Consider the following 13331-nt stretch of genomic DNA (forward strand, 5'->3'; position numbering starts at 1 on the left):
GGGCACACTTCAATCCATAACAGGGGAAGATGGCCAATAAATAAATAAACAACTAAAAAAAAAGAAAATACATGAAATGTCTGGCAAAGAATTAAAACAAGGTGGTGAAGAAACAAAGTGATTTAGTGGTTATGTTAGCTTGAGGGTCAGGGATGACCCCTCTCAGTGGGTGACCTTTCAAGTGAGACCCTAATGAGGAGGAATGAGCCATGCTAAGATTAAATAGAAGAGCATTCCGGGCAGAGGAAGAGCTGGTACAAAGGCTCTAAAACAGATTGGTATGTGTGGAAGAAACAGGAGAACGACCACTGGGGTGAGGGGGTGGATAACAGGCAGACCAGCTTGATGGGCATGCAACCTGCACAGCTGCGCAGAACCCTGCACTCAGAAGGGCCCCATGCTTAGTTTAATGTTCTGCTGTAACCCTCTTGCAATTCTTAATTATTTTTGAACAAAGAGCCTTCTACATTTTCATTTTGTACTGGGCCCCACAAATTATGTAGCCCAGTCTAGGTGACAGGAAATGTGAATGGATAGAGAGGCAGAGGCCACATCACAAAGGAATTTGTAGGTCAAGTGAAGAGGGTTGGATTTTTTTTTTAAGTGGTGAGATGCCTTTGAAGGATCTTAAGCAGGGGAGAGATAGAACAGTAGTGGTCCCAGTGGAAGATGCTGATAGCTGGGGTTAGGGTCACCTCGAGGTGATAGAGTTGGAGAAGGTTGGTTTAGAATATATTTTAGGGGCTGGCCCCTTGGCCGAGTGGTTAAGTTTGCGCGCTCCGCTGCAGGCAGCCCAGTGTTTCGTTGGTTCGGATCCTGGGCGCGGACATGACACTGCTCATCAAACCACGCTGAGGCAGCGTCCCACAAGCCACAACTAGAAGGACCCTCAACGAAGAATATACAACTATGTACCCGGGGGCTTTGGGGAGAAAAAAGAAAAAAATAAAATCTTAAAAAAAAAGAATATATTTTAGAGCTTGTCAAAGACTAAACTGCAGTTTACTCTAAAGATAACTTAGATAATTTAGATAAAGGTAATTTAGGAGGTAACATGTGAGCCAAACACCACTGTACGGTCCACCAAAGGAAAGCAGTTTACTCATCTCTTTCAAAGCCAGATACCCAGAGAGAGAAAACAGCATTCATATCTTTACTCTCAGTAAACTGCCACCCAGTTCTCAATGTCCAGCTCAGGTCCCAGGGACGCTTGATCCTCATGGCGGTGGAGAAGTCATCAGGAGTAAGGAGATTAATTCCATGGATTAATTCCACATTTTCTGCATCTAGCATCCAAATTTAAGATATCGAATTTCATGGCTGTGGCACATGTGCCCTGTGCTAGATAACTTGGTAACATTGCAGACTGCTAAAATAAATGGGCTTTTTAGGGTGGCCTGAGTAGGGGACATCCCTAGCAACTGGGCATAGGGGGTATTCTTATGATCTCTAGATTTGATCTAGTCTGTTGTGGGGCTCATTATCTCCATGCAGACCAAGGAAACCTTTGGTATTAAATGCCCTCAACCTTGGTATATCATTCAGGGTTCACTTGTAGGAAGCAGAAACCGCCCTGGCTAGTTTTTTGGTTGTTTTTTTTTTTTTTTGGAAAAGATTCATACAAGGAATTAGGTGATACAAATTACCGTGAAGCCTAGAGAAGTTGACCCTGTAGGAATGACTCCAAACTCTCCCACCTGGGTAGCTGTGATCTTTGCTGCAATCAGAAAAGAGAGAAGTCAGGAGGCGACCACCGTAGCTGTGGAGTTCAGCAATCCTGTGCCACCACTGTGGCTGTAATCCAGGGATCAGGAAGTCACCACCACCATTGCTCCCTCCAAAACAGCCTCTTGTGGCTGGTGACTGGTACCTTGGAACCCTGGCGCAGAAACTCCTCACACCTCCACTGCCGTGCTTACCATTGGCAACAATGAGCAGGAAGATGCCCCCACCTCACTTTCGTCTTCCAAATGGGTGTTTTAGCTTTCTAGTTTTTGCAGCACAGGAATGGAAACTAAAAGGAGGCGGAAAAGGATGCTGAGTGACAATCAACAATATCCAGCACACCCAGCACCATGAATGGTATAGCACCGTGATCCTGAAGCTAAAACCTAGGAGTTCTAAAGCAAAAATATAGACTTAAAAACTCCCAAATGATTATTTCCTAGAGGACAATTGACCCTATCTTCCCAAAGGAATATTAGAAACTGATGCTGCTGGCACCATTTCTTTCGCTTCCCTATTCCTTAATCATTTTGATTTAAAAGGTATTAGGATATTTTGAGCTGCTGATTGTTACTAGTTTCTACCACACCAGAGCAATTGATTTAAGTATCAGTGTGGAGCCCCCTCTTTGGTAGCTAACAAGATATTGAGCACCGTCTGATGTTGGGAGACTGCTTCTGCCAAGAAGTTGACCTCTTTCTTGAATGCTACAAAGGGTACATTCATGAAAACCTCTAGTGGTTAGAGACAAATTGTGAATACCCACAGGGTGTCTTTTGCTCTATAAGAAAGGAAAAAGCAAATCCCTGCGCCTAACATCAGGATGTATTCTGGCCTGATGGTGCCCTGTAGAAGCACTTGCTCCAGCTGGGTGGAGGGACAGTGTCATGATGCTGGCTGGCTCCAAGTAACTAATAGTGCAAGTGCCTGGCCCAGGATAGGACACTGTAGACTTATTCCTCAGTGAACCACAATACTCCTCCCACTAGTATATGCACAGGGCCAAGGGTTTCATACTTCACCTAGATGGACACCAAGTAGAGTGAGAAGCAGATTTCCTTTTAATGCATGTCAATGCTTCGTGGAAACACACTAGGAGAGAAATGTATGATGCCTCCTTTTCTGACCTGTGAGTATCCCTCAGGAGATGTCTGGTTAGGAATTATCAGCTGGCTAAAAACAACATTTTTCCTGTCTTAGGTGGCCTGATCCATAGGCTGTGAAAAAGAGATTTCTAGGAAGGAATGTAAAGGTGGCATTTTATGATGATATCCAGGAACTTTCTCCCCCAGGTCCTTTATAGTTAGATTGTCTTCTCTATGGATGATACATTTGCAAGATGTTCATTTTCCTAACTTGGTGCCATGTGGATTGTGGATAGAGATGCACAGGGACCAATAGACCTCCAAAGTCTGGGTACAACGAAATCACTGAACAGAGTAACCACAGGACAATATATATTCCTCCAGACAGAATAAAGAGTGACAACCATGGCTGCATGTGCAAGACCATGGAGCCCATCTGGACATACTCAGCTACTTAGATTATATATTAGATTGTACGTTAACTATATTTGATTTCTGTTTTGAGAAGATGAAAAAAGGCTACACTCTCTCACTAAGACCATCTATGTTTCTCCCCAGAGCAGGAGGGGCTGGAACAATTGCAAATGTACCATATCTGGAGCTACCCTGGCAAGTCACAGAGCATGTTCTGATGTCAAGAAGAGGCCACCAATAAAACCTCTCCAATCAGCATTCAGACAGCCTTGGCAATTACCAAAAATTTGTGATACTCAAGCTTTCACTGAGCAGCCACACTACTGGTGCCCTGATTCAACAATTCAGTTCCTCATATTATCACCCCTTCAGTTTTTTTTTTTTTTTATCGTGAATGGATATTGAATTTTGCAAACATGTTCTCTACCTTAAAGGAGATGAATGTATTATTTTTCTCACAATTTGCAAATACAGTAAGCTATATTAATTGATTTTTTAACAGACAAATGAATCTTGCATTCCTGGGATCAACTTAACTCGGCCATGATTTCTTCTCTTTTTCCTAAATTGATGGACTTGATTTGCTAATATTTTCGAGGGCTTTTTGCATCCATATTCATGGTTGAGATGGATCTTTATTCTTATTCTTGTCCTATCCATCTCAGGTTTGGCTTCATGGTTATGTCAACTTCATAAAATGCATTGGAGAATGTTCGCACATTTCCTCTTCTCTGGAACAACCTGTGTACGATGGTAATTACTCCATCTCTGCATAGTCCACCTCTTTGGCTACCCCTCATCCACACTCCCTCTCAAACATAAAACACCCTCACCTCCTCGCCGAGAGACAATCCAGATACTGCATCTCGCTCAAGTCTCCATGTGACGTGCAATCTTCTCTCTCAAGTCCAGATGAGAAAGCTTTGTCTGCCTATCATTCAACTCTCCTGATATACAACGGTAAAGAAGAAACAGAAAAACTGCCATTCAAAGAGGAAAGATTGTGAACCCCTAGAAGTCATTGTCCATGGCAATTATCAAAACCTCTGGGGCAGGAATACTGAGGATTCCTTGCCCAGGCAGTACTGTAAATTCTTGATCAGGCTGTCAGCCAGCCCCTGGACCTCTTCTCTGCAAGGATCTTTCTAGTCCATTGTTCTTTGTGTCCACTTTGGAGGTGGGCATTGAAGAAAATGTCCTTCTTGGCAGCTGCCCAGCTGTTCTGGTTATTAATCTATTGTCTCTCAGCTTCAAACCCACCCTCTATGCTCTGCTTTATGATACCGGAGCTGAGATTTTTCTCATTGCCAACTGTCAATATGGGACATCAGAGGGAGATGGCAAGCTGGAAGAGGGAACAGGGATATCCTTCTTCCTGTCTAGCTCCTCTTCCTGCCGACATCACCGCAGCAATGGTTTTTCACCCTGGCAGCTGCAGTTTGTTCCAACAGAAGCTACTGATTTCAGTTTGTACTTTTCTAACATTCACAGAATCTGTTTCATTGTGCCCCGCGCTGAGACACCAGTTGTTGCCTCCTCTCCTCAGAGGTCTGAGTTCCAGCTAGAGTTGCTAGATATAGCAAGAAAAACACAAGACATCAGTTAAATTTGAATTTCATATAAACAATGAATTTTTTGAGTATAAATATGTCCCAAATATTGCATAAGAAATACTAAAAAATTATTCATAGTTTATCTGGAATTCAAATTTCATGAGTGTCCAGTGTTTTCCTTTGCTAAATCTGAAACCCAACCAGTTTCTAAGTTGAAATAATTCCACCCTCTTCTCTGTGACCCCCAGCAGTACAGGTGGTAGCTACTTCTTGCAGTTATTCTCTTGGTGACACTTCAGTTTCTCTTTTTGCCTTTTTGAAAGATGACATGAGTGGAGCCGTATTAAAAATAGAGCCAGAGCAGCCATTTCAGAGGAATTGTTTTCTTTAGTTTCCAAACTGGACCAAACCACTAGCATTTCAAGAAGTCAGTAAGCATAAGAATATCCTGTTTGTAAGGACTGATAAAACTGGACTTTGCTGATGACTGAATCACTAACCAATCAATGAAGTACAACTCAAGTCTTTTGCCTGATGACCAACTCTCAAGCCAATCTATGAAGTACAAACCTAGCCTTCCCGCATCTAGCACCAATGAACTCTTTCTTAATACAACTTACCTATCTTCCTCCCTTTTTCCTATAAAAACCCTGAGCTCCTCTCCTGCAATCGGAACACAGTTGAGTTTCTACTCAAATCTGTGTCTCCTGAATTCCAATTCTTAAGACTCCGGATAAACTTTTTGCTTCTCTTGCAGTTTATGCCTCTTACTTGTTGACACATTTTCAGTTTTCTAACACCTGGTTAACAATTATTTGTATTAAACCGTCTTAAAATGATTGATACATTTTCTGTCTCCTGAATGGATCCTGACTGATAGACGAGCACAGCATACTTCCTGGTGGTGTAGATTCCCGGGACCCGGAAATGGCCTTAAAGGTTAAAGAGTTACACGGGCTTGCACCAGCCAGGCCCAGCATGTTGTTTGGCGATAAAGGCCCTCAAATTGGCTTCCAGTAAATTTGCTTCATATATAAACAGCTCTAGCCCAAACTCTTCTCTAGAATTGTTGGCTCTGTGTTGCTGACCTCTGAGCTCTGCCCACAACCCCTCTCTTAATGGCCACCGCCAAAGAAACAACATATGAGCTCACTCTGGAGGGCTGGCAGGTGAAAGGTACTTTAAAGTCTTGGAGCCATAGTCTTATCTCCTTCCAAGGTAACCACTTTGCTGCCATCACAGATAGCCTGTCAAATTTGGGATACAGAAGCAGGTGGCTTCCTCAGCTGTGCAAGGTGTTAACCTAAAAATAAAGAGCCAAAATGAGAGGCAGAGAGGCATTTATTTTGGGACCAAAGAGTTGCAATTCAGGGTACACAGATTTGGGGAGCAACTCAAATAATATCTCGCTAGGGAGTAAGAGGGAGGGGCTCTTAAAGGCAAAGGAGGGAGGCTCGAAAGACAAAGAATGTTCATTGGGATTGGCAGCAGAAAGCTAATCTTGGCTAAACATAATGGATTGCTAAGGCTAGCTGGAGGGGGCAAAAGTCTGTCACTGGCATAAGCCACAGGTTTCTTGCAGGGTTACTCAGTTCAAAAGCTCACAGTCTGCCTAATGAGGATGTGCATAAGATCCATTTGTTTAACGGCTCCCCAGCTCCATTTTAAAGCCCTTGGACATCATTGACTCTGTTTTGTTTCACATTTCACATTTTACCCTTTCGATCAAGATCTTTCTCTGAAAGCATCGCTAATCAACCATAGATTTGTTTAGTCCCACATCGCTGGGATGGACCTGACCCAGTAAGTCCTGTCCCATGTAGGGGGGGGAAATTTTTTTCTTTTTTTCTGATAGTTATTCCAAGGAGTCAGTGTCATAAGGGTTAGGCCACATTTGAGCAACAAAGAGGCATTCAGGAAATGACTCAGGCAGTTTCCTCACCCAGGAATTCCATCCGGTTACCTGAAGGCTCAGGTGAGTAAGCCTTATCTACCATTTCAGTATCTCGAGTGACCATAATCTTGGTCTTTGTGGAAGTTCTGGAGCAGATCTGAGTGAGTAGTAGCATAAGAGGTTTAAATAAAAGTGCTCATAGCAAAATTCTAATAATAATCTTAAAAAATATTTGAAGTCCTTACCTCATCCAAGTACCTATACTTGAAGGAAACCAGCTGAAAACATCCATGGGGAACCAGAGGGTGTCATTAAAAGACATTGGACCAGAGAGGCTCTGTGCTATTTTTCTAACTTTTCCAAGTTCTAACTCACCTTCACCAGAAGAATTGATCCAGATACAGCAGGAGGTGTTGGCTATGGTACAAATGCCACCCTGTTCTGCAAGGAGATAATCAAGTGCCATTCAATCATCTAATACAACCCTCGCTAGGGAATCCAGGGATCATGGTTGTTGAGCAAAGTCTCCAGCAGTAGAATTTGCCAGTTTAGCTATAGTTAGAGTTAAATGTTTTATCAATTTTTTGTCATTATAGACTACACCAATCCAAGGGACAAATCCTTTGGCAATGGTAATGGTAATCAATGGAGAGCAGATGAGATATAAACAGGGGGTTGCCAAGTCTCGCCCAGACCTATGAGATTGCAGTTGGGTTTCTTCTTTAACAAGAACTTGAAATGGAATATTATCCTAAGAGGCATTGTCCCGCCATATGCCAGCTGTCTAGACATTCACAAGCCCATGGTTCTCTGTTGCAACCACACTAAGGTGTTCCCAGAAGGGGCATATAGTATGCAACTCCTTCTAGTTCTGTAGCAGTGTCAGTGATCAGGAGCACCTGGGAAGGTCCTTTCCAATGGGGCTCAAGGGCTGTCTTCCTCTGATGATGTTTCTAGAATACCCAATCACTAGACTGTGAGCAAAAGGATTCTTTAAATTGGAATCTGGGAAAGCTTCTTTAACCTGTTGATGATAGGCTTGAGCATAGGACATTAGAGACTTACAGTAGCTAGTCATACTAGCATAAGACAACAAGGGATCAGCAGAAGGTTGTGTACCAATAGACTTTGGTCTGCTGGTGATTATCTCATATGGAGTGAGCTTATGTTTTCCAAAGGGGGTACTGTGAACAGTCGGCAAGACCAAAGGAAATACCTTAGGCAGGGGAGTCCAGCCTATAGGTATATAACAAAACCTCAAAGACAATTAACAAGACTAGAATCTAATACCCACAAAGGTGCAAACATAAATCTTCTCTCTATAATTGCCCCCTCGCTTTTTTTTTTTTTTTTTTTTTTTACCAAGGATAGTCACAGTAAAAGTAATTTGTTAGCTTGATTATGTATATAAATGAGAGTTTCTGAATTTTGGAAGGATCAAGTAGAGAGAAAAAGTAAATGTTTCATCTTTGATCACAAAGTTATCTTACCAAAGAGAAAAGATTTCTTTAAATCTGGAAAAATTAGAGAATCCTCCTCAGTTCACACAGTTCCATGTAATCAACACTTGCTCTGTGTGAATCTAGTTTTTCAATTGGTTTTCTCTACTTTGCTTGATGATTAAGGATAAAAGCGACAGTGATAATTCTAAGAAGTTTGCAAAGTTTTCGTTAAGGCTCATATGATCTGCCCAGTAAAGTGGGTGCCTCCATCACTGCAGACTGTGGAAGGTATACCCTAATAGTTTCTTTGTCACTGTGAGGGCATCAGCTTGGTGACAAGCGAGGTCTTTAACCGATCTGGAAAGCAGACATCTAATAACAAGAACATATTGATCACCCATATTAAGTGTCAATTGAATGAAATTTAGCAGCAGGTGCTCAAAGGACACAGAGGGAGGAGGTCTGAGGCATCTAGGGACAGAAATAGCTTTTCTTAGCACTATGGTGAGTGAAGGAATGCAAAAAAACAAAAAATGGGGTTTGCCAGGGAGCCAGGAAGAGCCAAGTGGCCATTTTGGATTTCCCATATCACTGACTATTCAATTAATTTACAGCCATTGTCTACTCATCTTAATTTCTCTGATTCAGCAGACTGTTGCCACGTTACAAGGATATCAGGATGGCAAAAGTCTTGCAATAGAGGTCTTTTTTTTTTTTTTTTTTTGCAGAAACAGAATGGACTTTATCCACACGTGCCAATTTTTATAGATTCTGTTGTTGCTGCCTTTACATGACTATCAGCTAAGGTATTTCCCTGATATTCAGATTCAGTCCTTTCAGTGTGACCCTCAATTTTGATGACAGATAACATTTTATATCAGGACATATTAGACTTCTAAGAATTTCACAAAATTTCTGGAACTCTTAAAACATATACAGGTACAACATAAAAAAGACAATGTTATTTTTTATTTGACAGTGCTTCCCATATAATTTAACATATAAAACAAACCTAATTAGTTTAATACCCATCTTTTTATAAGAAAGAGAACAAATCTTTTGAGATGTTTCAGGGATCCTCCAAAAAATCCCAGAGTTAGCTAGAGGTCAGAAAGACGTCACTTAGAATCTGATTTGGGGAAGTTTGTCAAAAAATACCAAAAGGAGGTTTTAAAACTCTTGGTGAAATAGGATCACAAGTCACTGTGAAATAATACTCAGTTATCCATTTAACCATAATGACAATTAAAGACTTTCAGGCAAACACAGAAAGTTAAATGGCTGTAAGAAAAACCTTAGTTCTTGTGATTAAAAACCTGATAAAAACAACACAGGAAATTGTTTTGATAAAATCCCTGCCTTTTAGGCATATTACTTAAAAATAAATAAAAATCTTTCATAATCTCTTTATCAAAGCAGACTAAAGGCCCAAGAAAACCTTGTCCTTATAACAGAGAGAAAACTGAATGCTAATTTTGCACCAGCTTACTTTTGATATTAAAATGCATTTACTTAATTAAATTCATTCCAGTCTTAGCCAGCTTGACTATGCATAAAACTTCTTTTCTCGGGGTTCCTTTTCTATAAACCTTTTATAACCTTCTATTTCCATTTTAGTTTGTCCCTTGTTCTCTTTCTCATTCAGAAATAACTAGCTTTATTTTGGGACAAAATTATTTTTCTTTCCCTCAACAGAAGTGTATATTTCCATTCCTCATAATTTTTCTTACCAAAAATATACGTTATTTTCCTTGCCTACAGAGATTTTTTCCTTATTATTTTTAGCAGTTTTAATTACATATATTAATTAGAATTCTTAACCCTTAGAAATCTTAATTTCTAGTGAAAACTAAGAAGTAAAACAATTGTGAACTGTGTATTATACCCATATTCTTTAGATTGGCAAATTTATGAATACATTTTGTAATTTCTAGAAACATGTTTCTTCATAGTGCATTCTTTCAATAAATCACAAAACATGTTTATTAACAGACCCAAATTTATCTTTTAGTTTTTTTCTACTAAGAAGCCAAAAGTAGATAAATGTCTGTTCAGTAATTAACATTTTACTATTTTATCTTATCTGTAAATGATCTAGATATTCAGTGAATTTCCCACCATTTAATTTAACTTAACAAAACTCTTAAGTTTCAAGTTACTGAAAGGTTTTGAAGTTATTTTTAATTTAACGAAACTCTAAAGTTTCAAGATGCCAAAAGGTTTTGAAGTTATTTTTAAGTACATATACTGATATCGAACCTGAAGTGAGTTCGCTCACCTGATATCAGTATCTGACACTGGGCTTAGTGGAAGAAAGTAGGCATTTTATTATTGCACAGGTGCTGAGCAAGAAGAAAAGGCAGCTAAGGCTGAAATCCCAAATTCCTTGAAAAGCTAAAAGTAAGGGTTTTCATTTGGGGTTTTAGGTAGGGAAGGGGGGCGGTGGCCTTCTTGGTCAGCATTTTCCCATCAGCCTGTGTCTGGGGCTGCTTCCAGCAGAGGAGACAAAGGATTTCTTTTTTTATTTTTTTTTGAGGAAGATTAGCCCTGAGCTAACTGCTGCCAATCCTCCTCTTTTTGCTGAGGAAGACTGGCCCTGAGCTAACATCTGTGCCCATCTTCCTCTACTTTGTACGTGGGATGCCTGCTACAGCATGGCATGCCAAGTGGTGCCATGTCCGCACCTGGGATCCGAACTGGCAAAACCCGGGCCACTGAGAAGCAGAACGTGAGCACTTAACCACTGCACCGCTGGGCTGCCCCAAAAGGTCACATTTTGTATGATTCCTTTTATATTATATATCCAGAATAGGCAAACCCATAGAGACAGAAAGCAGATTAGTAGTTACCACGGGATGAGGGAGGGGAAATAAGGAGTAACTAATGAAGATGAGGTGTTTCCTAGGGTGATGGAAGTGTTAAAACTAGAAGGAGGTGGTGATTGTATAACATTGTGAATACACTAAATGCCACTGAATTATACACTTTTAAATGGTTGATTGAATATTATGTGAATTTTACCTCAATTTTTTAAAGAGGTGTGGAGAAAAAAAGTGGTCATGGAGATATCAGTTAATCCAGCACGTCACTTAGGTGTAGATCAATTAAGAGAGGTTTTTCTTGGGGCCAGCTGGGTGGTTTGGGTCCTGGGTGAGGACATGGCACTGCTGAGAAGCCATGCTGTGGTAGGTATCCCACATATAAAGCGGAGGAAGATGGGCATGGATGTTAGGTCAGGGCCAGTCTTCCTCAGCAAAAAGAGGAGGATTGGCAGCAGATGTTAGCTCAGAGCTAATCTTCCTAAAAAAAAAAAAAAAAGAGGTTCTTCTAATAAATTTAATCCAAGTTATGAGACTGGATTGTCTACTGAGTTCCAAGGAAGTGTTCCCTCCTCCCTTACCCGAAGAATTTGATCTTCCCTTAACTGAGAAGATTGAACCCTCATTGCTGGAGAAAACTAAAAAGTCCCTTCTTGCCCCTTGGCCAGAATCAATGTCCAAACCTAACTCGTCCTGGAGGATGAAAAGTAGACAAAAAATAGGGAAAATGAGGTCTGCCCAAAGAAAAAATTGCAGGAATTTCCTATTTTATTTAATGAAAAAGCAGGCGAATATCTATGGAGGTGGATTTGAAGGGTACTTAACTAAGGAAAGCCTGAATATAATTTCAGCTCAAAATGAATTTATTAATCTGAGCGTACTCACTGGAGAGTCTGCATCCAATGTGCTCCCTCTGACAGTTGGCAGCTGTTATTCAAGCAATTTGAAGTGTGAGTTCATGTACAGCTGGGGACAATATTGACCCATCATTAATTTGTACAAGAGTGGAAATTTCTTGGCATAAACTAGAAAAATAAACTCAAAGATCTCAGGAGGCAGAATGATTTATTGAATCTATATATGCATCTTGCTGACCAACCAACCATATAATTATATTCCTTGGAAAGGCCCAGAATTTACCTCCTTTAGCAAAGCTAAATGGTGATTTATGGAGGAAGTGCCAAAATTATTAAAAAATACTTTGTTGGCCATCCTCTCTCAGCCAGGATTGGTGGCAGATGGATCTACAATTGAATGGACTCTCATCTCAAGGAGGATGGGAAGATTCAAGGGTGGTAGATCCCAGGTGGTGGCAGTTACCCAACAAATACAAAGTGGGGAGGTGTTACTAATGATCAGCAGAGTTGGCATGAAATCAGAGTGGTCTGATCCACAGAGATCTTTGGGATCAACTAAATGATCATGGACAGCCTATTAAGTTCCCACTTAATTTTTGTAACAATAACAGAAAAAACAAAGAAAAACCTCCATACCCAGTGAACAAAGGCCTATCTTGACAAAATAGATAATTTTGATCTTTCATCCAATACCCATATCTGAACCAATTCACAGGTTCACAGACCACTGAATAAAAAGAAAGTTAAGGACCTTTAAGGAAAGATGCAACAATAACACTACAAGACCATATTGTGAGTCTTTCTCTTGCCTTTCTCCGAAGAACTTGGGCTTGGAAAAACACAACCCTTTGGGAACAATCAGATACTGGCCACACTAATTTCTGGACACCCAGAATGCTTCTGTACTGCACTAGAGAGTGGGCTTATGGAAACGGACGCATCACTGTCCAGTCAGGAAATTAGAGCCCATCCTGTATATTTCAAGCAGAGAGGAGTTTAATGCAGGGACTTGGTCACAAAGATAGTGGAAATGCTGAGGAGCAAAGGGGAAAAGCTAGTATTATCCAGAGCTCAGGAAACTTCTACCACACTTGGGCTGAAGCCTACAACCCCACATTCGCTACTGACTATGCTGGAGGACCCACTGCTGCCAAATCTAAGGTACCTCCTGAAGCAGAAAGGCTTCTCCCTTCTTCCCACCTTCAAATATAATCAAGTGCTCCCATTGGCAGAACATAACTGGGACCCAACTATCAATGGAGTCTGGGAAATGTAGTTTGCGGGCTTCTAGCCCTGACAGTATAGGGGAGATGACAGAGGGACAGTCGAGAGGCTAAGTACCAAGAGACAATTATGAGGCATAAGGAGTCAGGAGATAAATGGAGTTTTGACCAATGTCCATCAAGGGTCTAGCCCCCAAATCCACCTGCTTGTTTTGTCCTCATTTGTATAATTGGAATAAATATCTTAAACTACTGGCAGAATCCTACCTTGGCTCCAAGACCTTACGCTTAAAGTTTTTATTACAAGAAAAACAAAGTA

Source organism: Equus quagga, chromosome 5 (assembly GCF_021613505.1).
Source record: "Equus quagga isolate Etosha38 chromosome 5, UCLA_HA_Equagga_1.0, whole genome shotgun sequence".
Classification (NCBI taxonomy): domain Eukaryota; kingdom Metazoa; phylum Chordata; class Mammalia; order Perissodactyla; family Equidae; genus Equus; species Equus quagga.